This window comes from Macaca nemestrina, chromosome 7 (assembly GCF_043159975.1).
Source record: "Macaca nemestrina isolate mMacNem1 chromosome 7, mMacNem.hap1, whole genome shotgun sequence".
In the NCBI taxonomy this organism is placed as follows: Eukaryota; Metazoa; Chordata; class Mammalia; order Primates; family Cercopithecidae; genus Macaca; species Macaca nemestrina.
The window spans coordinates 22,394,086-22,420,727 of NC_092131.1; the positions used below are offsets into that span (position 1 = coordinate 22,394,086).

At 38.2% G+C, this 26,642-nt stretch overlaps 2 long non-coding RNA genes across 4 annotated transcripts in view; one reads left to right on the top strand and one right to left on the bottom strand.

Moving 5' to 3' along the window:
- LOC105467606 (uncharacterized) overlaps positions 1-26,642 on the top strand; it is a 316,568-nt gene that overhangs the window by 69,983 nt on the left and 219,943 nt on the right. The window lies entirely within an intron of this gene.
- On the bottom strand, positions 1,025-25,990 carry LOC105467603 (uncharacterized). The gene is made up of 3 exons (XR_979013.3): positions 25,531-25,990; positions 13,839-13,887; positions 1,025-2,011 (listed from the first exon to the last, which is right to left on the bottom strand). It is a non-coding gene; the product is annotated as an uncharacterized lncRNA (long non-coding RNA).

Here is a 26,642-nt window from a genome sequence, read left to right on the forward strand (position 1 = left end):
TGGGGAAACCTAACTCCTATGCTTAGATTCTCATTGTTCTTTTTATGATAACTGCCCAGCATCTCTGTTTAGTTATGTCAGTTTGATATACTATGTAGTATGAACAACTCATCACATGAAACAAACAGCGAGCTAATTTTCTACAAGTGTGCAAGTAAATACTGAATTATGGTTAACCCTTAGAGCAATGCACTTGAGAAAACTTCCACTTTCCTTTTACAGTCTACCAATCTTTAAAACAATTTCCACCATCCCACATGTTTGTATAAAACCTCAAAGGGATCTATCATTTTATTTTATTTAATATGGCTAGCAATTCTATTTTTAAGTACTATTATGATCTGGATAAGCTAAGTAATCTACAGGCCTTAATGGTATCTTACAGCCACTAGATCTTCAGGTACATTCGATAAAACATTAATTGTTACCTATAGGAAGCCCTTGGCTGGCTATATTTTCGTAAGTCCTAAAGAGGCGGATCACCTGAGGCCAGGAGTTCGAGACCAGCCTGGCTAACATGGTGAAACCCCATCTCTACTGAAAAAATGAAAAAAAAAACACCAAAAATTAGCCAAGCATGGTGGCATACATCTGTAATTCCAGCTACTTGGGAGGCTGAGGTGGGAGAATCACTTGAACCTGGGGAGTGGAAGTTGCAGTGAGCCGAGATTGCGCCATTGCACTCCAGCCTGGGTGACAAGAGTGAAACTCTGTTCCCCCCCACCCCAAAAAGAAGCTCTATTAAAACAATACCTTTTGGCCCACATTATAAAAACAAAGTAGCAATATCCAAAATGAAGATGGTAGTAACAGACAAAAGTATCCTTGCATAGAAATCTAACTCATATGAATACATGGCTTGACCAGTATTATTGGTAGATGGTTTTTAACAATTCTTACAGCCTGGATCTTCAAAATATGGGTCCTCTAATTTTCTTTCTTATTCCAGATCTGACAGACCCAAGTAAGTAGAAGACAAGTAATGCTAGGAAAAACATCAGCCAGCACATTTCTGGCAGCTGGGTTTTATGGCCAGGCCCTGGGGAAAGTGAACCTACATTTGTCTCCAAGAAAAGATGAGTAGGCCATAGTGGGAGAAACTGCATGAGAAAATCAGGGCAAATGTTAGTGCGATTCTGGCTATGTGTGGCTTGGTCTCTCACGGTGGAGTCTTAGTTTTTCTCTTTGGCTCACAGTTAAATGACAACTGTTTCAGGGAAAAACTCTCTCACACTACGTTTTCCCTCTGCTTTCACACCACCACAACAATCATCAACAGAGAAGCCTTCTGTGACCAAAGGTGTGGGGGTTTCTCCCCATACACCAAGCAGCAGGTCCTCTAATTCAGTTCCGTAGGGTAGACACTATCCACCCAGAGATGGTGTCAGATCCCACAGATTAAGGACTCAGTCCCACAGGACCACCCCCTTTCTTCCTCTCAGTCACCAGTCCCGGCCTCCGGAAATCCTGACCAACTGGCTTCAAGTTGGGATTCCCACGACCCCTTCTTTGAGTTCAGTTAATTGAGTTCAGTTAACTGGCTAGAGCAGCTCACAGAATTCAGGGAAACACTTCCTTGTGTTTACCCATTATTGCAAAGGCTATTTTAAAGGATACAAATAAACAGCCAGATGATGAGACGCATATGGTGAGGACTGGAAGGGTCCCAAGTGCAGGAGCTTCTGTCCCCGTGGGCTTGGGGCGTGCCACCCTCTGGGCATGCAGATGAGTTCTTCACCTTTCTGATGGCCGCCATGTGTTCAGCTTTCCAGAAGCTCCCAGAACCCTGTCCTTTGGACCTTTTATGGAGACTTCGCTGGTTGTGTATCACTGAAGCATGAATGATCATGTGGAAATGTAACTGGACACAAAGGATAGGATCTAAATCCAGCAAGACCTGTCTGTTCAGATTCTTCTTAGCCTGTCTGTGCAGTGTACTCTTCCCCAGAATATGCAGCAGGACCCTCTCTGGAATGAGGTCTTATGATCCACAATCAGATGAGAATCTTGCCTTGGGCATGTGAAAGGAGGACAAGAGAAAGTCAGAGAGAAACGTTGTGCTTCTGAAACCTAAAGTACCCTCAACATTGTAAAAAGACAATAACAATGGAAAATGGAAAATGGGAGTTATGAGCTAGGAACTGTGCATAAAAACCTATATGTACATATATGATCATGATTTTCACACAAGAAACCCAGCAGTGACTATACACTTTTGTGGTTGTTTCTGAGCTTTTTGGTCTCCTGTACTTTCCACCTCCTCTGTGTAATAACTGGGTCTGTGTTCCAGCCTCAGCCTTAAAGTTAACTTCTCCAAGAAATCATTCACCTTCCCAGCATTTGAAATCACTGTTTTATGACACAATAGATCGAAAATAATATATATACTATATGATAATCATTGGGAGGGGGGGGGAAGAAAGCTGACCAAACAGGGAGATTGTCTGGCTTTGAAAAGCTATCACGAGTTGGCAATTGTTAGAGAGTGACTCAGCTGTCTGGCTTTATCTACCTTTCAGACAGATTTAGGTGAGCTGGAGACAGATTCAACAGTAAGGCTTATTCACACATAGGCATGCCTGGATCAGCCAAGTCTCATCAGCATACAGGAAGGGTAAATATCCATGATTGCATTAGGCAAATCCTACCTTTTCTCTGTTGAGATGCCATCAATTTAAACTTTCTAAGCTAAGAGCTGTCTAATTATATTTAAGCATATATTTCTATGTATTTCTTCACACATTCATTATGTTTTTAGTTTATTCATTTACTAAATGTTTGCAATGTAACGGTGTCAAATGCATTTAATGATTTAAGAACATTTATACTCATTTTGCAGAGGAGATCGAGGCTTAGAAAGGTTAGATGACTTTCTCCAAGTCATCTTGCTGATTTATGCGAGAGAAGAGACCAGAGTTAATACTTCTTTGTACATTTCCCACTAAATTCTTACTTAGTTGTCTTTTTTCATTCAGATTTTATATAATTCCAAAATACTTAAGAGTATTGAGTGCCTTGTATATATGAGGTTCCCTTCATACAGGTCCAGTTTCTGAGACTGAGAAGAACACACACAGAGAATAGCAAGGAAGAGGAACGGAAGCTGGCGGGCTCTTTGATGACTTCCCTGTGTCAGGAGCCCATCCTTGGAGACATACCTCCACTTTCTTGTCATGCAAGACAGTTACATATCCTTATTGTTTATTTAAATTAATGGTTTGTCACTCTTTTATTTGCAACAAAAAGTTTTTAACTACTAGACTAAAATAATAAAGATAGTGCAATGACGAAGTAAAATAAAAGAGTTTTTTTTTTTAAGCCTTCAACTTAAACAAATTTGCAAAAACACAACCCCATTAAAAAGTGGGCAAAGGACATCAACAGACACTTCTCAAAAGAAGACACACATGTGGCCAACAAACATATGAAAAAAAGCTCAACATCGCTGACCATTACAGAAATGCAAATCAAAACCGCAATGAAATATCATCCCATGCCAGCCAGAATAGCTATTATTAAAAAGTTAAAAAACAACAGATACTGGTGAGGTTGTGGAGAAAAAAGAACACTTTTACATTGTTAGTAGGAGTGTAGGAGTTCAATCATTGTAGGAGACAGTGGGTGATTTCTCAAATACCTAAAGGCAGAAATACCATTTGACCCAGCAATCCTATTACTGGATATACACCCAAAAGAATATAAATCATTCTATTATAAAGATACATGCACTTATATATTCATTGCAGCACTATTCACAATAGCAAAGGCATGGAATCAACTTACGTGCCCGTCAGTGATAGATTGGACAAAGAAAATGTGGTCCATATACAACACGGAACACTATGCAGTTATAAAAAGGAATGAGGTCATGTCCTTTGCAGGAACATCAGTGGAATTGCAAGCCATTATCCTCAGCAAACCAATGCAGGAACAGCAGACCGAACACCGCATGTTCTCACTTATAAGTAAGTGGGAGCTGAATGATAAGAACACATGGACGCAGGGAGGGGAACAACACACACTGGGGGCAGAGGAGTTGCGGGGAGGGACAACATTAGGAAGAATAGCTAATGGATGCTGGGCTAAATACCTAGGTGATGGGATGCTCTGTGTAGCAAGCCACCATGGCACACATTTACTTATGCCACAAACCACATCCTGCACATGTACCCTTGAACTTGAAGAGAAATAAAGCCTTAAAAAAAGCCCATGCTGAACATATTTGAGTTTGTAAGAGTCATGTGTGAAGAGGCTGTTTTGAATTTACACAATGTGGTTCACTACCAAAAATGCTAGGAAACTCTCATTATAAAATTATTCACTTTATATCACAATGTCAAGTACAGGTACTTTCTTTTTAAAAAGAAAATATATATACTTTACGTTCTAGGGTACATGTGCACAACGTGCAGGTATACCTGTGCCATATTGGTTTACTGCACCCATCAACTCGTCATTTACATTAGGCATTTCTCCAAATGCTATCCCTCCCTCAGGCCCCCACCCCTCAACAGGCCCCAGTGTGTGATGTTCCTTGCCTCGTGTCCATGTGTTCTCATTGTGCAACTCTCACCTATGAGTGAGACCATGCGGTGCTTGGTTTTCTGAAGTACAGGTACTTTCAAAACAGTGTTGTACCGGGATGATGGTGGATGATGGTGGACGATGGTGGACGGGTCATGGACTGCAGATGCTTTCCGTGAGAGCATGTAATTCAGACTAGGCCTGGGAGAGCAGCATATAATATAAATGGCTTAGGTTTCTAAAATCCCAGTACGAGAGAAGTGTGCAAGATGAAATCTGATTGCATTTTCCATATCAGGAACACCTTTGTAGACACCTGATTTCAAGGATTCATAAATATTAGGCCTGTTTCACAAAGAGTTGTTATAGGGCAAAATAAAATGTGGCAGTGTGTATCATTACTCTGTAATGATTGGCGATGTTGATCCTTTTTTCAGATGTTTCTTGGCTGCATGTATATCTTCTTTTGAGAAGGGTCTGTTCATGTCCTATTGCCACTAATGAGAGGTAACATTTGTGGCATTTACTATTTTCCATGCACTATTCAAACTGCTTTTCATGTCTTTCCCTAGTAGAGCCTCATGCCCTGGTTAGAGAGGATACTTATAATCCCTCTCTTTATATACGAAAAACCTGTAGCTTGGTGTAGCTTGGTGTAGTGAAATAACTGGTGTAATACCATTAAACTAGTAAGTAGAAGAACCAGGATTTGAACATAAACAGGGTTACAATCTCTACGCCCTACTGTCAATTGCAATAAAGCTATAAGCATTTTATATTACTTGCACACCAAATAGATCATTTCCCTGAGTGCTGGTTGTCTGCTTTCATGTAGTGTTGCCATACCTTGAAGACGTGAAGTTTCTTATCCTTGAAAGAAGAGAAAAGTCACCTTAATTGTGATTGAGATGAGAGACGAGGTGAAAGTAGGAACCTTGTATAGAATAGCTGAGGTTTTGCTTCAGTCTCTTTGCTATATGGTATCATGGGCCCACGTGCAAGCTTGGGTTAAAGGGAAAAGGAATTCAGTGGAGAAATTGAAGTAGTCCTTTTCCTTGTCAGTGGGCATTATCACCCATTAATATTTGGTCATGTGGGAAGTAGAACAAATGAAATCTTTAGAATCAGATAAATCTGAGTAAATTCTATTCCACCATTTTTTCTGGCTAAGTCTTGGTTTCCCTATGTTCAAAACTATGAGCAATGCCTACGTCATAATGTCATTGAGGGGAGTTGCATATGTTTGTAATTGTCTGCGCATTTATCAAGCAAAATGCTTTGCACAGAGGTGAAACAACAAACAATAGTTATAGCTATTATATATATGATTATATAATAGTTATAATAATACAATTGTTTTCTATTAGCAGCTATTACTACCTTGCTAACTACTAGTTTATTTTCTCATTTTGTCTTTCTAATCTCGTCTGGCTGCTCTGGCTCTTAATGACCTCTCTAGGAGTTAAATTATTTTTCTTTTCTTCATTGTCAACGGAGAAGATTTATTAACTGTATCATTATGGTTTTAATTAAAAAATATTTTAATCAAAGTGCTTCTAAAGTCAATCAATTCATATTTCTAGCATGCTCCTATTCCTTCTTTGATATTACCACTTTTTCTTAAAATGTGGCTAAGAGAAAAGGCTATGATGTTCATATAAGCTGAGGCACATAGTCCCTATCAAGGGAAACCTCCTCTGTCTTTTCTGCTTGTTACAGGTGATTTAGAGAACTCCTAAGTAGGATAGTGTGGTTTTAAAATGACGTGCTTGACCAGGTGTGGTGGCTCACGCCTGTAATCCCAGCACTTTGGGAGGCTGAGACGGGTGGATCATGAGGTCAGGAGTTCAAGACCAGCCTGACCAACATGGTGAAACCCTGTCTATACTAAAAATACAAAAATTAGCTGGGTGTGGTGGCGCGTGCCTGTAATCCCAGCCACTCAGGAGGCATAGGCAGGAGAATTGCTTGAACCTGGGAGGTGGAGGTTGCAGTGAGCCCAGATTGCATCACTGTACTCCAGCCTGGGTGACAGAGACTCCGTCTCAACAACAACAACAACAACAACAAAATCATGTACTTGTAGACAAAGACTAGACCAAAGAATGGCTTAAGGAAACTTCTATCTTAAAATTTGTGGTTATATTCAATTTGGATAACTCTACTCATTTTTCACGATGGCTTCCATCTCATTAGATATGTTTCAACAATTAAATAACACATATGTAGCACCCAGCATATAGTAAATATGTAGTCAAAAACCTAGCATCTAGTAAATGCTATTAATTGCTAGCAATTACCAGTATTGTTTACTCTGTTGTGGAACTACAGGTACAGCTTTGCAAACAGTAATGGTAAGTAACAGGCAAATTAATACAGGTTGTTTTCCTTCTGCACAGTTATGAAGCGGTTGCCTTTCTCATCTTTAAACCCTCCTACTATGTTTTATTTTGTATTCTGGAGAAGACCACACTTCTTTGCCAGCAATCTTCTGTTAGGCTCTGACAATAGTCAGACTTAAAAGGAGACTGGAAGGCAGGAGGAGGCATGGACCTCCTTCAGAGGACTCTCACGGCTCTTCAAGTAGAGGGCACCTTCCCCAGTAACAGGGAGTGAGTGCTTTCTGCTCTTATCTGCTGTCCTTATTGGGGTCATCCTTGAAATAGCTCTTCTCACTGACGTCAAAAGTAGATTCCAAAAGCTGCAATTGCTCCCCATTTATAGTTTATCCACATGCTAGAAATAGCCTCTTAAAGCCTCCTCAACTTTATTAAAGCCAGCTAATCTAGGTCCTAACTCCATGGGGGTCCCTTTTTTGAACCCCTGATGTGTTAGTACCAACTAGCAGGGACCCTGCCACCAGAATTCTAGGTTCAGGCTCTGCAAGACTCTTCTCTAAACTTCTAAATTTTAATAATACCACCCTCATCCCATTATTCATGAACCCTAAGGGAGACGGTTGCTCCTTCCAGTAATTACCTATGTGAATCCACAGTGCCCCTCTTGTGTCTTTCGCTTCTGTAATACTTGTTTGTCCATGCTTTATGACAACTTTTTCCGTTAAAATAACTAGTGGATTTTTTTTTCCCCTGACAAGACCCAGACTAATAAGTGATCCCACGTTCTGCTCAGGGGATAGCAAATATTGCAAACCTAGGAAGCCTTTTTTATTTTTATTTTTTTTTATTTTTGAGAAGGAGTCCTGCTCTGTCACCCAGGCTGGAGTGCAGTGGTGTGATCTTGGCTCACTGCAACCTCCACCTCCCTGGTTCAAGCAATTCTCCTGCCTTAGCGTCCCGAAGTACCTGGGATTACAGGTGCGTGCCATCATGCCTGGCTAATTTTTTGGATTTTTAGTAGAGATGGGGTTTCACCGTGTTAGCCAGGATGGTTTTGATCTTGATCTCCTGACCTCGTGATCTGGAAAGCCTTTTATTATGTGTAAACTAATCTCAAATGGTGGATTTAAGATTATAGAATATTAGAGTAATTAAAAGTTAGATCTATCTTTCTAATAATTGTGGTTGTGCACATTCTCTTCTCAAGATCTATATTGACATACGTGTGTGTGTATAATACATCTTAAGATTACATTGACATGTGTGTTTGTGTGTATATATGTATCTTAAGATTACATATTATCTATCACTTGGAACCCTGTGATTTGAAGGAAAATTCTCTCAGGTTACAGTGCCCAAGAATATTCTTGGATTGGAGGAAGGTTTATGCTCTTTAACTTAAAATGTCAAGAAAATTAAAATGAAGGATTTTATTTTTCCTGCAAAATATTTGACTTAAACTTTATCATGTAACTTTGAATATGTAGATTGTTAGTGACTTGGGGGCCTTCCTGTTTTTAACTTTTATTTGCATATTTTTTAAAGCTTATCTTTCTCCTCCAGCCCTCCGCCCCCACCCAGGTTTAATCTATAGTTACACTTTTTTTTTTCTTTTTAAACACATTCCTTTTATATGTTCTTGCATTGTTAGAAACGAAAAGACTTAACACTAATCTGGCAACTGTAACCAAACTAAAGATTTCAGCATTACAAACAAAAGCATAGCAAATGTTGGAAAACATGAGAGAGGAGAAGGGGAGCCAGAAGTTAACCATGTTGCGAATGACTGACGTCAACACAATCAAACTGGCTTATCTTCTCATAAAGTTCAAATAAAGTCTAACACCATACGAGTTTAAGACTACCATACCTACTGCACTGACTCTTCTCTCTCTATATATATATATCCACACACACACACACACATATATATACCATACGGATATATACACACACACATATATACACACACACAAGTGTGTGGGTATTCAAAGAAATTGAAGAAATTTCATAGATACAGAAGCAGTGCTTTCCCAAACTAAATCACATTAAAGTACAAAATGCATATATATATATAAAACTGTGTGCATATATTAACTATGTGTACATATGTGTGTATATATATATCTGTATAGTACATATATCAGTGTGTATATATATAGTCATGCTTCAATAGCTTACTTACAGAAGTATTCAGAAAACTACAAATGAATCTCTCAAGATGAGCCAACTGTAAGAGATATTGATTTTTTCTATGTCATGGGTAAAAATAATTTAGGGATAGGCTGGGTCTTTCCACTTCGTTTGATCTGTTGAAATATGAATTGAATCTGATAATATTTGAAAAATGTTTAAAACTAAATTTAGTGGAAAGTATCAAGGTTTATTAAAGGAAATGAAAACACTAATATTAATCACTTTAGTTAAGAAAACATGTTTGCGCTCAAGTGGGCACTAACTGGGTTATAATTGTAATGGAAAACAGAAATTTCTTCTTATGTGATATATCTCAGTTTTAATTTAGAGCAGAGCCAAACAAAATTAATTACAACTACTTGGCAGTATATGCAAAGCCACATTCTATGCTTTCGATAGATACAATAAAGAATTACTATTACTTGTCTCCTTCCTGAGTACCTTCTTAAAATGTTTGAGTTTACTAGTCAAATTCATGGTATAGCTCCCCAAACCATTGATCAATTTACTGAACGTATTAGTATACTTGTATGTTTCCTAGTATAGAGAATTCACTGAGGTTCATTGCCTTATTCTTTTTGTATTGGTTAGATGTTTCTAAAAGAAGCAGCATGTTCAAGTAGAAAGTTAGATTTAAGTCACTAATATGGTTTAACTCTGTCTCACCACCCAAATCTCATCTTGAACTGTAATATGAATTGTAATCTCCTGGTGTTGAGGGAGGGACCTGGTGGGAGATGATTGGATCCCCATGGTGTTCTTGTGACAATCAGTGAATTCTCATGACATTTGATGGTTTTATAAATGGCACTTTCCCCTGCCCTTTCTCCTGCAGGCTTGTGAAGAAGGCATATATTTCTCCTTTGCCTTCTGTCATGGTTATAAGTTTCCTGAGGCCTCCCAGCCATGCAGAACTGTGAGCTGTGAGTCAATTAAACCTCTTTTCTTTATAAACTACCCAGTCTCAAGTATTTCTTTATGACAGTGGGAAAACAGGCTAATACAGTCACATTTCCCCCAAAAGAAAGTATATAACAGAATTATTATGGGTTTTAAATAACACAATTTTCTAGAATATAATCTCCATGAGGACAGAAATTTTTGCCTGTGCTCTATTCCAACAGCCTAGAACAGTGCCCGGAACATAATAGGTGGTCAATAAATAGTTATGGGCTGGGCACAGTGGCTCACGCCTGTAATCCCAGCACTTTGGGAGGCCAAGGCAAGCAGATTACTTGAGGTCAGGAGTTCAACATCAGCCTGGCCAACATGGCAAAACCCTGTCTCTACTAAAAATACAAAAATCAGCTGGGCATATTGGTGCACGCCTGTAATCCCAGCTACTTGGGAGGCTGATGCATGAGAATCACTTGAACCTGGGAGGTGGAGGTTGCAGGGAGCTGAGATGGCGCCACTGCACTCCAGCCTGGGCAACAGCATGAGACTCTGTCTCAAAAAATTAAAAAAAAAAAACACCTAATAAATAAATACATAAATATGGAGTGAATGAATAATAGTTTTAAAACCACATTGTAAACTGCAAAGCTCTGTGAAAGTATTATTGCTCGCTGGTATGGTTTGGCTCTGTGTCCTCACCCAAATCTCACCTTGTAGCTCCCATAATTCCCACATGTTGTGACAGTGACCCAGGGGAAGATGATTGAACCATGGGGGTGGGTCTTTCCCATGCTGTCCTCATGATAAGTGAATGGGTCTCATGAGATCTGATGGTTTTAAAAATGGGAACTTCTCTGAACAAGCTCTCTCTTTGCCTGCTGCCATCCATGTAAGATGTGATTTGCTCCTCCTCACCTTCTGCCATGATTGTGAGGTCTCTTTAGCCATGTGGAACTGTAAGTCCAATAAACCTCTTTCTTTTGTAAATTGCCCAGTCCTGGGTATGTTTTTATCAGCAGTGTGAAAACGGACTAAACATTCACTAATATACTTTGATGTCAAACGTGTTGTCAAATGTTATTGAAACTCACTCAATAGATAATTCCTGCCCCTTATTATAAAATAAATCCCACCTTGGATTTATTTGGTTTTGTGTCCTGCTTGGATATAAGCATTTTGCTACAAAGAAGAATTTGTTTAGGTACAGAAGCAGTGCTTTCCCAAACTAAATCATAGTGAAGTACAAAAAGGTAGTAGTGTATATGTATGTTTGTATCTCTGTGTATCTAAGTCTCTCATTTGTGAGTGTATCTGTGACTATGTGTTACTGCTACTTTGATCTTTAGTCTCTCACAGATATGTGAGATGCTAGTTTGTGAGACTCTCATAGGACTTTACTTTGCCAAATCTTAATTCAGCACTTTCCAAGACCACCTATCATAGAAAGTTTAAAACAGAGAAGGGAAAAGGGGAAAGAGAACAAAACTAAAAAAGATTTGTGCATTAGGTAGAACTGCTTTATATAAATCTTGAGATAATAAAACAAATAACAAGATGAATTCACTTAGTCTTCTGTTTTTATGGCTTGCTGTGAACTGAGTTTTCCATCTTCTCAAGTTCCTATATGAGACACACGGTTTTTGTGGGAACACCAAACTACTCCAGAGTCTATGAATCCTCCTTTGTACTTTTTGCAAAGGCTGTATATTTTCTAACTCTATGAGTGGGAGTCACTTCTTTCCTTAGTCAATTTCATTCTATATAACTCTATCTAGAAGCCCAATATACTACTTTGCAGGCAGCTATGAGCAACATCCCTGTGATCCCTGTGGATATAATGGATGTATATTTTCCTTCTTTTTTTACTATTATTTTTAAAACCATCTCCCCTTGTGAATCAGCACTCTTGGTCATGCTCTTTCAACAAGCTTATGACTACCACGTGGTCAGCTTTAATAATGAGGTTTAAAGATAACTTAAAGATGAGAATGTTTGTTTCTCTGCCTGAAATAAAGAAAAGGGTCTGCAAACTGACTAGGATTGCTCACTAGACCTATTGTTGTGAGGGTTCGTTTTGCTCCACAAAAGAGAAACACATTTAAACTAGTTCAAGTCAAGTAAAGGAAGCAAGTGAAAGGAAAACGGGGAACATCATAGAATCCACAAGCAGGACGTACAGGCAGTAGTACTCTTGAGTCTGGAGAATTAACGATCAAGCAATTTTCATTCATTCTCTTGCTCTCTTTCTTCCCTTCCACCTCATTCTTTTCTTGCTTTCTTTTCTCTTTTATCCTTCAGCAAGCATTTATTGAAATTTCTATCACCTCTTTAAGGAGCAAGGGAAACACCAGTGAACAAAACAAACTAAAACATTCCTTCTCTATGGATTCTATAATCTTTGCGCGCGTGTGTGTGTGTGAATGTATGGAAATAGTACATAAACAAACACATACAATATATGATATACTATGTCATAATACATCATATGTTGGTTACTGATAGAATCTGGAGAAAAATAAGACAAGGATGGGGATCCAGAGAGCAAATGCAATTGCAGTTAAGGAGCCAGTAATTCAGCCTCTCACTTCTATTTTTCAGTCATGATTTCTGCAGCTCTTAGCATTTGCTTTCTCTTGATCCGTGTCACTCTTCCTACTTCCTCTCCTCAACTCCAGCTGTGTCCATGTGTTCTATGGACTCATCTTGTGTCCACTTGGTCGAATTTCACATGGTCTTTTAACTCGAGTGCCCACCATTAACTACAGTATAACTTTGGATTCTCTTAGTACCAATCCCTAAGAGGCTCTTAGAGCTTCAGCTGGACTCTGTTTAGACAAAACCCTTCCTAGAATGGCATAGGTCCACAGGATACTGTTGAGCCAATGGATGAAATCTCTTGGTTACATATTTTGACTCCATTGTGTGGATTTACCTACTGAGTCTTGAGGACCTCAATATATAGTATAGTTGGCTGTCTGTATCCATGGATTCTTCATCCGTGGACACAACCAACAGCAGATAGAAAATATATTTCTTGAAAATTGTGTCTGTACTAAAAATGTACAGACCTTTTTTAAAATATCAAAACTCAGTTTTTTTAAAAGATCAAAACTCGGTTTTTTAAACTTTTAAAATATAATCTCAAAATACTATAGAGACAATTTTTATGGAAGAAAATTTTAATTTTTGTTTGAAAGTCTGAAGTTTTGAATATTAAAAACCATGGGCTTGATGACACAAATTTTAAGTAGCAGACTGGAGGTAAACTTTCTCCTTTTGTTTTCCCAGTTACAGAAGAGGCACTATGCATCTGGGTTGGGAGAAAAGAGGAGCGTCATCAAGGAGAGCAGTTGAGTGAAATGGTTATGGGGGGTATCTGAGAAAGGGCTACAAGCTCTGCTACATCTTCCCTCTCTGGACTGCATCCCAGATGGATGGTTGGGACCTAGAGCTAACCAATCATTTATGGGTCAGGGCCTTACTTTCTTGGATGGAAATTGGGAGGCAAAAGCCTGTTAGACTCCACTGCCTTCATCTCCTGTCCTGCCTGAGTGATATGGCAGCTACAAGTAGAAAGTGTGGTCTGTTCAATCTAGGAAGACTGAATAGTCCTATAATGGTCTTCAGATTTCCATTCCCCAGACTTGAAACCGGAAAGTGGAACAGAAGAGCATCCAGAAGTTTCTTATGGTTTCCACCATGCTGAGGGATGTGAAAGTGGCTGAGAAATGGCCACAGGAGCTAAAAATACTTCATGGTAGTGATGCCGGTGACCCAGGGTTACCTCTGAAATGTCAACCAGTGATACCACAGGAAATTGGATGCTTGGCTGGGGCAAGACGAGAGGTGTTAAGACAGGAAACCCGACAGGGTGGTACGTACCTTAGTAGATGAAGGATTATACAGGTGGGACTGGGCCAGGACCTGGACACTGTGAAAAATTCATGGAATTTGAATCAATACAGGGAAATAGGAGCAAGGGCAAAATCTGCAACTGAATGAGTTTACCAAGAACTGACTTCAGGTTAGGATTTTTGATAAGAGAAACAGCGACGATTCCAGGACAGAGATCAAGTAATAAAGCTACATTCTTGGCACATCTGAGCTTGTGACCTGGGAGGTTCATGCCCAACACGCAGGTCTAATGCTACACCAGCTTCACTTTACAAATAAAGCTTTTGCTATCGTTTTATCTAGGGTGATTCATCATATTTATCTTACAAATGGTACACGTTTGATAATCTCCAGCATGTGCCCCACAAGTAAATGGAGAGAACCCACATTTCTCTTCAACTTGATTAGTTTGGAGAATTATGTTTTTTATAAAATCATTCTGATTATATATCCCAAGATATTGTAAACAGCTGTTTTAATGTCTTAGCCTCTGAGACTTCAGAGCTGATTTCCACATTACCTTTGATACATATATCTATAATTTAAGTCTGATGGGATCTTCAGCGCTTTAAAACAATATGCTTGCTCCTTCTTTCTTCCACCATCATAACTCTGCATTCTTATTTCACCTTTAATTTGTACACAGCTCGAATACACCTGTCTGACCAGATGCATGAGTTAGCTACTTCACAAGAAAATTTTGAAATGCTGCCACCATGTCAAAACTCTGTAATAAACATTTAAGGATTCTACCCTCAACCCATCCCACCAAACTCATAAAAGCAGAGAGAGAAAATGCCATCCTCCTTTTCCAGTAATTATTCTGGACTAGACCATAAATGGCCAGCAGGATATGATGAGAATGGAAAACAAATGGTTTCCAAATTTCTAAAGCTCATTGTACAAAGCATGGGGAAACAAAGCCTGCTCTCCATCCCCATCTTTTCCCCCTTTTACTCCTGCCAGGCATTTTCTTTGTTCTATTTTCTATCTCACTGAGATTAAAGTGCTGATCTCCCCCTTTTTGAAAATGATGTCACCTTTTTTTTTTGCCTTGGCAGAGAGCAAGTTCATTACAAATCTGCTGTGTGACTGATGGCTTTGAAGAGATAAGGCAGAGGGGGAGAACACATTTGGGAAAGGTATGAAACTCAAGAGACAGGTTGACAATTAAACAGGCAGTCAGAGAGATGATGAAGGATAAGGAGAAATAGATGCTGGGGTAAATATCTTTTCCATATTCTCTTTTGCAGCCACTGAAAAACTATTTTTTTTCATGATAGTTTTATCTGGAAGCAATACCATAGATGAAAATTCATTTCATGTGTTTTCTGGTGTGATCCATGCACTTTTGATGACATTATTACAGGCAGGTCATCGTGGATGTATTTGATGTTCAGGGTGAGGAAGACATTTCCTTCTGCCATTAGAAAAGGTAAAAGAGTTTGGTACTGTATTTGATTTACTATAATTTCTGATCATTGGACAATGTGGCAGTTTATGTAAGAAACATTTCAGATGTAAAACCAGATTGAAAGCATAATGCACATTCTAGCATCATGTGTATTATTTATAATTATTAGTGACAGACGCAGAGCCTAGGAATCTCAGAATCTTTTATTCCCCAGGTTTAATCATACTGGAGGCAGTGGACATATATGTGGTTTGCATAGGCCAATTTACTGAAGTGTTTGACATCTAGAAATTACACACACACACACACACACACACACACACACACACACATACACACAGTCCCCTAAAGATGTATTTTCACCATACAGCATCTTGTGTGGATAACTTTGTCATATGTATACATCTAAGTGGATGTTAAAAAGCCCTTGTCTTGCTGGGTCTGATGGCTCAAGCTTGTAGTCCCAGCACTTTGGGAGGCCCAGGTGGGCAGATCACTTGAGGCCAGGAGCTCCAGACCAGCCTGGCCAACATGGCAAAACCCAGTGTCTACAAAAAATACAAAAATTAGCTGGGCATGTCAGCGCATGCTTGTAACCCTAACCACTTGGGAGGCTGAGGCAGGAGAATCACTTGTACCCAGGAGGCAGAGGTTGCAGTGAGCCGAGATCGTGCCACTGCACTCCAGCCTGGGCAACAGAGGGAGACTCTGTCTCAAAAAAAGAAAAAAGAAAAAAAAAAAAAACATTATATTTCCTATGGATAGATATTTCTGCAGATGAAAAGTTTTTTTTAAATATGCTTCTGAGTTAGGGATGGAAGTAGGATGTTTCAGAGAAGTAAGTAGTGGATAATAAAATAGAGGACGGGCCCAGAGACAGATGTTTGCCAGGCTGTGGCATATCTGACGAGAACACCAGCCATTCCTTCTCATCTTCTGTGGCTCTTCTTCCCATCACAATCACTCACCTCCCGCCGTCACTTGTATGTAATAACAGAAATATTTATGATCGCATCCTGCGTGTCTGAGAGCAGGGTGTGTAGGTGGTAGATGTGCTTGTCACTCCCAACCCTGAGGCCTAAAACATATTGCATGAATTTTACTTTTAGTTTCCCATTGGTCTTGAGGAAATCCTTCTAAATAATGCATGCTGTGCTGTTATTCCTCTGTTCACCCCTCCCCAGTATCTTCCTGGGCTCCCGTTGCCTCCAAAATAAAATTCCAGCTACTCAGGTCTCCACCTTCTGGTTCCTGCCAATCTCTCCAATCTTGCTTCTGGCCATTTTCATTACACATTTACTTGAGTCCTAATGAAATGTCTGGTGCTTGAATGCACTTGGCTGGTCCATTCCTCTGAGCACACTCTTTCCTCTGACTGAGATGCCCTCTTGGCTCTTCACCATCTAACAAACATCTATCTCCATTTCCTTCTAGTCTTGAGTACAAGTATGACCTCCTCTGTGAAATTTTCCATGTACTCAGAAAGAATTGATCACTCTTTTCTTCTGGCCACACCTTACCTACTACTTCTACTTTGAGTTTAGTATCGTTATTGAATTTTTGACAATTTATGTGTCATGATCTAGGTGATTGGGTATACCCAGCATCTATAAACCTGCCCAGCTAAAAGCTAGTGCTCACTTTATAAATGTTTGGTGAATAAATGGATATATACATCCTGGTGTTTGAATTCAGGTTAAAGGATTTTAGGGCTCCATATCTGCTTTCTCAGTTAAGGATGTACTTTTTTCCTTAGAAAATAAAACCCCAAAGAGACTATGAGTTAATACAAATTAATACAATATTTAAAAATAAAAACGAACCAGACGGAAAGCTGTTGTGAAATGGCATGCCTTATGTAAGAGCAATACATTTTCTTGTCCATACATTATCATTTCTTTCACAGTTCATTGTTCCTGAACATTATCGTTCACAGGTATAAGCTACTGGTCCCTCCAAACTCTCTACACTACCATTCTGATTCTGTTTGTAAGCACAAATGAAATACTTTCAGGCAAAGCAAAAGTGGCAATTAAAATGTCTTTAATCCATGCAAATGCATCATTCCAGAATTGGAAGTTACTGTCTTCTTGATAATCTAGAAAGGCCCATATGACGTGTGTCTTTCTTCTTGTGTGTTTGTTTTTATTTTGTTTTGTTTTGTTTTTCCAGTAATTGTTTTTCATAGGTTTAAGTCTGAAGCAGATGGTGGTTGAAACTGATTGAGGCACAGGGCTATGACCTCCTACTTGAGCAGGTGTGTTACAGCGTTGAACCAGGGATGAGGTGAATGCCAGGAGCATGGATAATAAACAATTATCTATTTTTAAAAAATTTACATATTTCCTATTGATTCAAACAGCTTATCAAAATGTTTAAAACTTTCTGATTTTCTTAACTTATGTTAGTACCAGAATCAGCACATCAATGACAAGTATCACATGTGAAATTGCAGAAGCCAATGACTTTCTACCATTTTGAAAAATTAGAGGGGTAATAGAAATCTCAATGCTGCTGGAGCAATGATAATTATTTGATGATCCATACATCAGAAAGATTTAGGCATTTAATGAGTGCCATATATTTTTATAACTAGCACTTCTTTTAACATGAGCCATTTTGAGGGGTGGTAGATAGTCAAATTCTCATTTGAGGTATAGGAAATAATTTCAAAATGTAGTATTAAGAAGAAGAAGGGTTCAGAGTGGAATTCAAACCATGGTCCTGATACCATGCTACTTTACTGTGTCAAATAGACTTCATAAATATCGGGTGGAACGTTTAGGCCACATAAATATCGATGAAGACCTTTTTTGTATAAAGAATAAAAAAGTGTTGGCCAACAGCAAGATGACTGACTGGATTACGGCACTTCATAAATGCTTTATCAGAACTCACTCTAGCTTTCCCAGTTTCTCAGTTTTTAACATTATCCCCGAGGTGTGCATATCTGATTTAAGGAGACTGGTTAGATATGCAAGCACTTCTTTTTTATTTTCTTAGAGAAAAAAAATTAATTTCAAGCTCTTTTTTAAAAGCTTTTTTTTTTTTTTTCCACATACCAATAATATGTAAAAGAGAAATGCCACTCACTCTTACTCTCAGAAGATATTTTAAGAAATCTGCTTAGTGGGTTCATTGTGGAGTAAGGCAGACCCAGAGATGGGGATTCAAGTGCAAGTTATTTATTTGGTATGTGGTTCCTGGAAATGCAGATAATGAAGAAGTAGAATGGGGAGGAGGGGAAGGCTTCAGAAAGTCCAGAAAACTTTCTTTCTAAGCAAGTTTCCAATGAGAGATTGCAATTCTATCCAGATGGGTTCTCTAGGACCCAAAGCATCGTAAGTGGATCTGCAACATCCCATCTCAAGGGTGGGGCAACTGGGTCATTTTACACCAACTCTCAGTCAGTCACTGGCTGAGGGTTGCACCTGGGGACTCTTTATTTCTCTAGTACTGAAACAGGCAGAGTGAGATCTTATGACTAGAGAAGAGCCTCAGGCAAAGAGAAACAACACTGCAAGTTGAAAATTAGTCCTGCAGGCACTGACATGGTAAGACTCAAGGGCATCTGGCCCTTACAGCCTCAGCTCCATCTGCGGCTACCATTCACTTAGTCAGAAATGGCTTGAGTTCCTTAGATACTAATTTCTGCTGTGATAATGGTGAAATACCCTCTGTGGAGAAGAAACCTCCCTGTAGGACTTCCCGCAATATCAATAGCAATGCCATCATCATGGCCTCTTAAGCCATTCACAGATGGTTCACGAGTGTTAATCACAAACCCTTAGACAAAGACTCTGGAAAGCACCTTATTCTTGGGCAGTACCCCACAGGCATTCATACAACAGACTTAAAAATTCATCCGCTGGCGCTGGTGCGGTGGCTCATGCCTGTAATCCCTGCACTTTGAGAGGCCAAGGCAGGTGGATCACCTGAGGTCAGGAGTTTGAGACCAGCCTGGCCAACATGATGAAACCCCATTTCTACTGAAAATACAGAAAATTAGCTGGGCATGTTGGAGGGTGCCTGTAACCCCAGCTACTTGGGAGGCTGAGGAAGAAGAATCCCTTGAATCTGGGAGGCAGAGGTTGCAGTGAGTTGAAGGTTGCAGTGAGCCGAGATCACGCCGCTGCACTCCAACCTGGGCAACAAGAGTGAAACTCCATCTCAATTAAAAAAAAAATTAATGAATGGCAATATAATTATTGCAAGGTCTTGTGATTCATGTTGGTGAATATCTAATAGGTGTTTCATGCGTATTTGTGGAATGAATTATCATTATTGTTATTGCTAGTATTTTGACCCTTCTTGCAGAATCACACCATGCAACTCTTATTCTAGAGAGCATGAATCCACTCCCCAGGCCAAGTTGTGATTGCTTTATCTGAATTTACCTGCAGACTTGCTAGGAAGTTTGTATCGTGGACTCTGCTGACTGTGCTAAGGAGATTTATAGGAGCCTGATAAATAGTACTTATATCACAACAGACTCTACATTTCTGCCGTGCTGGAATGAAAGTTCCTGGCCAGAGCCTTTTCTAAGGCCATTTTTTATGTCAAACTGCAGTCAGTCTGGAGGTGGTGTTGAAATGGTTATGAATGTTACAGAGCGAGCAAGGCAATGCATTAGCAAAGAATTTCTGTGAAAATGAGTATAAAGGGAGGAGTCTTGGCTCATCAGTACAAGCAGGAAATCCCCATGAAGAGACTGATTTCACTGGCAAATTTAAATCTAACCTATAACAGACAAAAATGTCTGTTAGATGCTTACTACCTTCAATAATTACACAAATTTAGTTTCCCTTGGTCTTGTTGTCTCATCACATTTATATTTATGTTGTTTTATATATATGTATATATACATCTTCATAAGCCAAGCCAGATTTTTTTTTTTTTTGGAAATAAACAATAGTTAATTGATCTGAGAACTTGTGATGGCAAACATAGAGATTCAAAGATACTTAGGAGAAAGCAAGACTTGTCATCTATGATCTTTGCTTTCTTCTCTTGTAAAGATGGATTAATACCTAGCCTACGAATTCAAAGAAACAGATAAGACTTTCTAATGTGAACCAAAGTGGTTGTTTTGTATACAGTGTGTTACAGTAGTTCCTGGGTAGATTTCCACTTCTTTGCTTTTATAGATTTGCTACAAAATTTTAGCTCAATCATCCAATGAGACAATGTAGTTTTTGTTGCTTGTTTTGGTAGCAGGAGAAAACAAGGAAAGCGGAAAGAGTATCCCCATTTTTTTTGTGTTCTTTTTCTGTTGTTTATTGTTCAGTTTTTGTTTTGTTTTGGGGGGAGTCTGAAACTCCTCTGTTACCCTTTACCCTGAAAGGCACAGAAAGGTGGGGATATCCATGGTTGTAGCAGAACAAGTAGATTCCAGAAAGGGGCGGTATATTTCATTGACCCATTCTTAATTCCTAGTGGCAAAGAAATAAATGAGAGAAACACTTTGAATGTAGGTTCTAGTGCTCAGTTCTCAAGTCTAAGTCTTTAACAGAAACACCTGAACCCCTTCATCAAAAACAAAGATTAGAAATATTTTGAATATCAAGATTGGATAGGAAGCAACATTTATACCACTCTCTTGAAAGAACCACATGACAAATTCAACTGTTTAGAAATTGTAGTTGAATGGAGGAGGGAACTATTTCCATTGTTTACACTCTGTCAGTGACCTGGATGCTAAATGACATCTTAATAAACAAAACAAGCAAACAAAAAAAAATCCCCACTTGTTTATGTATCCATTCATTCTTTTGCATAAGTTGATAGAGTTGGGCATTCAAATTTTTTAGCATTAGTTTAAGAAGTTTCATCTGTAAAATTATGTATTTAAGACAGAATGCTACATTTCTCTTTTATTCATATTTCCAAAATTTGTCACATATGGAAAGCCTCAGTTTTTCAGTAGAATTCTTATTTATTATCAAAGACAGCTTTTGTGAGGAAAGCAACACTTTTTTTTTTTTTTGACAAACTCAATTTGTTTGCATATAAAATATAATGTGAAAATTAATATTGTACTGTGTTTGCAATACTGTGAAAATACTGGGATCTTATTTTGGCTAATTATACATCTTAACTTATCCTATAATGAAACATTTAGCTGAGATGTAGTCTTGCTTTGCTCTTTCTTTTAAGTAGAGGTGTGAGTTTTTCTGTTTTGGCTGTGTTCCATTTTGTGCAATAAGATTGCATTTTCTTTTAAAGAGTCCTCTGCTTCAAAACCAACTTTCACTTTCTTGCGTAGAGTTCATATTCACTCTGGAGAGGTTTGCAAATCATAATGAGATGACACCTTTGCAAAGAGCCATGGGATTCTTTGAGATTAAAAATAACAATTGGATATTATATATATTAAGGGTTGCAAATTATGGCCCATGCCGAATCTGCCCTGAGGCCTCTTTCTGTTTGGAACTCAAGCTAAGAATAGTTTTCATATTTTTAAATTATTTAAAAAAATAATATTTTATGATGCACAAAAATTATATGAAATTAATTTTCAGTGTCCATAAATAACATTTTATTTGAATACAGCTGCACTGATTCATTTACATATTGTTCAAGACTTTTGTGCTACAACACAAAAATACATGAGTAGTTATGACGGAGACCATAGGGCCAGTAAAGCCTTAAATATTAATTATCTGTCCCTTTATAGAGATATTTGCTGACCTTGGTCTCTCTCTTTCTCTCTTTCCTTTTTATATATAGCTATAGATAGGTAGGTAGATTTATGATCTATTCATCTATATATATGTTTTATCTGCCTATGATCTAGCTATATCTACATCTCTATATGCTCTATCTGCATCTATTTATATAATATCTATCAAAGAGAAAGAGAAAATGACATTCAATTAAGAAATATAACTGCCATTTAATCTCAAATGTGCTTGGACATATTTATACTAAAATGAACAAAATTTATAGTAATCAATACCTTGTTCTCATTTATTCTTCATGTGAAAATAGCACACAAATAAAGACAGAAGATCCATCCCATTTCATATGAACACATCATTAGCCCATCTTCATTTACATAGCTATACCACCTCCAGGCAAAGATGAGGTTTGCACTATTAGGCAGACAGTGAAGTAAAAATAAACTTCTTTTCAACATGTAATTTTTTCAGCTATCCTGTCTTTGGCTCACACAGACTCATAAAAAGCTTTAAATTTACTACATTTCTAAAAGGATACAGTTTGTGCAGTCGGTAACTGTCACCTTCTATATAGACATTGGTGAAATACACTCACAAAGCAAATCAGTTATTCCTCTCCTTTGCCCAGAGATGGAAAATCATTCGATCTCATAAAACCTTCTTATTTTATTTTATATTTTTATAGCTAAAAATATGAAGCTGAATAGTGACTTAGGTGGTATTGCTTTTAAAATGTCCTTTCTCTAATTTTAATGTCAGCATAGCAAATGGAGAACCACTGTTGTTTGTTGCTTGATTATAATCACTTTCCTGAACTAGGAAAACCATAGAGAGAGAGTGTGTGTGTGTGTGTGTGTGTGTGTGTGTGTGTGTGTGTGTGTGTGTATGGGTGGGTGGGCGGGTCTGTACAAAATAAAAATATAGCATTTAATTTACATGTAGTTTGGGTTATAAATTGTGAAGAGGAAAAAACTTTTGTTATTTTTTTCTAAATCAATGTCACTGAAGAACTGTGCATATTAATACTTTAAGTGGATGGTGCTTTCCAATTACAACTAATAATAAAACCTACTTAGATTTTAAAAATAACTGTTTTACTAGCTAATTCAGGCTAATGTCAAGATAATCCAATCAGTGGAGACATTTAACCATCATTCAATTATTTTAACTACAACGATGTTACAGAGTTTGAAAGGCAAGTGCACATTACATTTCTGCTAAAATAAACACTTTCCATTTCTTATTCTGAAATCACCTTGCAGGCAGGCTTACATAATAACAAGGACTCTTTGAAATCATTATTTGCTCAGTGTGCTATTAATAATAGTCTTTTCATGTTGAATGAATTGAAGATGAAGATCTACTCTTTAGCTCTGACAGTTAAGTGTAATCTTTTAAGAATGTGGGCAAGAGGCAAGAAAGGAAACGTGGGGATTTACATTTGTGAAGAGTGCTGATCCTGAGAAGACATACTCATAAGGCACCATGAGCAGAGCCTCCATGTAAAGTCAGAATTGTCCTTCCTGTCTACACAGTTAGTTCAATTAATCTTACTGGGGGGACCACACATTGTCTCTATTTCATCACCCTTTCCCTCTACTCACTAGACTCTTCCTCTCTACCCACAAACACTACAGGACATTCTTTATTTGAATACAGTGAAACTGACTCTGTCTATAAGCTGCCCCTTCCTTACTGATAAACAACTTTATCCAATGTTAGGTCCTTTAAATTTGTTTCAATTTAGGATTTTGAAATAGTTTGAATGCTGTTGGAAATGATACTTTCTGTTATAGAAAACAATCCATTGGAACGTTATTCTTGAATGAAAAAAAGGTTATATATTTCCTCTTAAAATAAGATGAATTCCTCTAAAAAGTAATTTTGTAGGAGAAATATTAAGAAACACTATCATCTGAATTTTCACAACATCTCATATTTCCAATGTCCTGCTAAATCTAAAACAGATTCTTTTATTTTCTTTAAAAAAATTTAAAAAGAGCAAGTGTCTTTGCAAAACAGGAAAAAACGTATTGACTTAAACATACAAAAAATTACTGCCTTTGTTTAACCACTTGGATACATGTGTTTTAATAGTAGATTTGTTTACATCATCAAATTCTTTCTATCTTTGCTATATTGGTTTTTCAAAAGTAGACCCTAAATATTATTCCTACTAAGTTTCGGAAATATACAAATAGATATAATATTTTCTGTCCTGAACTATTAGAATAACCTCTCATGTGACCATATAAACACCAGCCACATTCTAGTTCAAAACGCTTTGGAATTGAAAAGCAGTTTTCAGTTCCTACTTGTATGTGGGTGACAAAGTCTTTAGGCTTGTTAGGGCTAAAAGCGCCACACACTTTGAAGATAAATTAGTTTCATTTTTATTACTGTGTTGCCAGCTTCTCTTCCAAATTACATTTTTAATAAATTTGATCTATAGCCATTTTGAAGGGTGAAAGCCCATAAACACATCTTTCTGCTTTAATTGCCTTTATAAAGCACTTACTCAAAAGGGCAGTTTTTCTTCCCAATAGTACCACCAGTTTTTATAAGTGAATCTGCCTGCCTCTCAGGATAAACTGAAACTCAGTGCTAAAAATGAATCCTGTACTGTGGGGTGTTAATATATTCGTTCACACAAATTTTTATTGCAACAAAAAGGAAAATAATTGCCTTTTCAAGGAGGTTGTATGGCATTAACAGGTAACATTTATATTCCAATTTATTTACAATTATATTCTACATATCATGGTCCCATTGTCAGATCAATGCTGTTTGTGACTTGCAGGCAGTTAAAAAACCACACCTTTTGTCATAGAACAACAGGCTTGAGCAAGTTTGCTACTGGGCACTGAGCCACATGAATCCATGTATCTTTCTCTTCTCTATTTGTGTGTACACTCCTCCCTGGGTGATCTCATCCAGAGTCATGAACTTGCATTCCATTTACACACCCATGCCTCTGTCATTTGGATCTCTACTCTCATCTCTCCCCGAGTTCAGACTTGCACCACCTACTGGCTCTTCACTTTGACTGGCTAACTGATGCTCAAATTCAACGTATGGAAAGCAGAATTCTTAAGTCTTCCTGCAACTTGTCTTCCCTATCTCAGTCCCTAGCGTCAATATTTCATACTAGGGCCCAAAACCTTGTAGAAATCTGTGACTCCTCTTTATCTCCCACATTCCTCATCTATTAGCAACTCCAGTGGTCTCCAACTGCATAATACAAACATGTACACACAGAATCTGACCATGTCTCAACATCTATTCTGTGACTACTCCAATTAAGCCACAGTCTTCTTTCACCTGGACGGTAACATACAACTGAAGGGTTTCTGTGGCTCTGATAATTCTCTAAACACCGGCTGTAGTGAAATATATTCACATATTTTAAAATGTGAATTAGGTAATTTCTCAGCCTTGCTCAAGACTGGCCAATGGTCTCTATCACACTCAGAATGAAATCCAAGCCCCATGAGCTACAATGGCACATGTGAGGCAATCCTTACCTTATCGCTCATCTCACCCCACTCTCCCCCTCATACACATTGCTCTAGTCGTGTTCACTGACCTTCATGCTTTCTGTGAGCAAACCAAGCCCACTCCTGCTTCAGGCCTTTGTACTTTCTCTTCTCTCTGTCTGGAACACTCTTCCCGAGGTTTTTGGATGGCTCACTTTCCTACTTCATTCATATTTCAGCTCAAATGTCAATTCCTCCGGAAGGCCTTTCCTTTCTAATCTAGCGTCTTCTACTCCATCTGTCACTCTGTAATTGTGCCCTTATAACATTTTTTTTTCTATGTAGGTAGAAAAAATTGCTCTCTGAACTTTCATTATACTTATTTATTTTTCTATTCATTTATGGATTTTTTTCTTGTCTCTCCCAGCAGAAGGTTGGCTCCACAAAAGATAGGAGCTAGTCTCTTTTCTTCCCCACTGGATCCCTTTTGATTTCTGCATCCTTTGAAGAAACAAATAAATCTTCCCACATGGGGATATTCGATTCCACTATGGTGTAGACAGCCACTAGGTATGGGATGTGGAAGGTATAAAGTAAACTCAGACACTGAAATACTAGGCCCAAGTCAGCAGATGCACTTCCTGCCTCAGTCACGATTTCCTCAGCAATTGCAAGAATGTGGGAGGGGAGAAAGGGGGAAGTAGAGAAAGAAGTGTTGAGGCGTTGGCATTCTGGGATGAATACTAAGAATATGTGGGGCAAAAAAAAATTGCTGTGAACATCTCACTTCCAATAACACATAAGAACGCAATTGAGTCAAACTGGAAAGTGAAAATCAGAAATTCATGATTTTTTTAAAAAGTTTCTGATTTCCCATACAAACTCCGAAGTCATTATATTTTAGCAGTTGTAAATATTGCTAGGAAGCATTTTAAGAATGCAGACTTTTGAGCCTCTGGGATTTGGGTTTGTTCTCCAGAGGATTCCAACGCAGGTGGTCCATGCACATATTTTGAAGAATGGGGACTGGGAGCAATGAGTGCTCCAAACTATTTTATTTCAATAAAGAAAGGAGAAATATTTTCTAGCTTCCTTTAGAATAAAATATATTTTTTTCACATATTTATTTATTTATTATTTTACTTTAAGTTTTGGGTACATGTGCAGAAGGTGCACGTTTGTTACATAGGCATACATGTGCCATGGTGGTTTGCTGCATCCA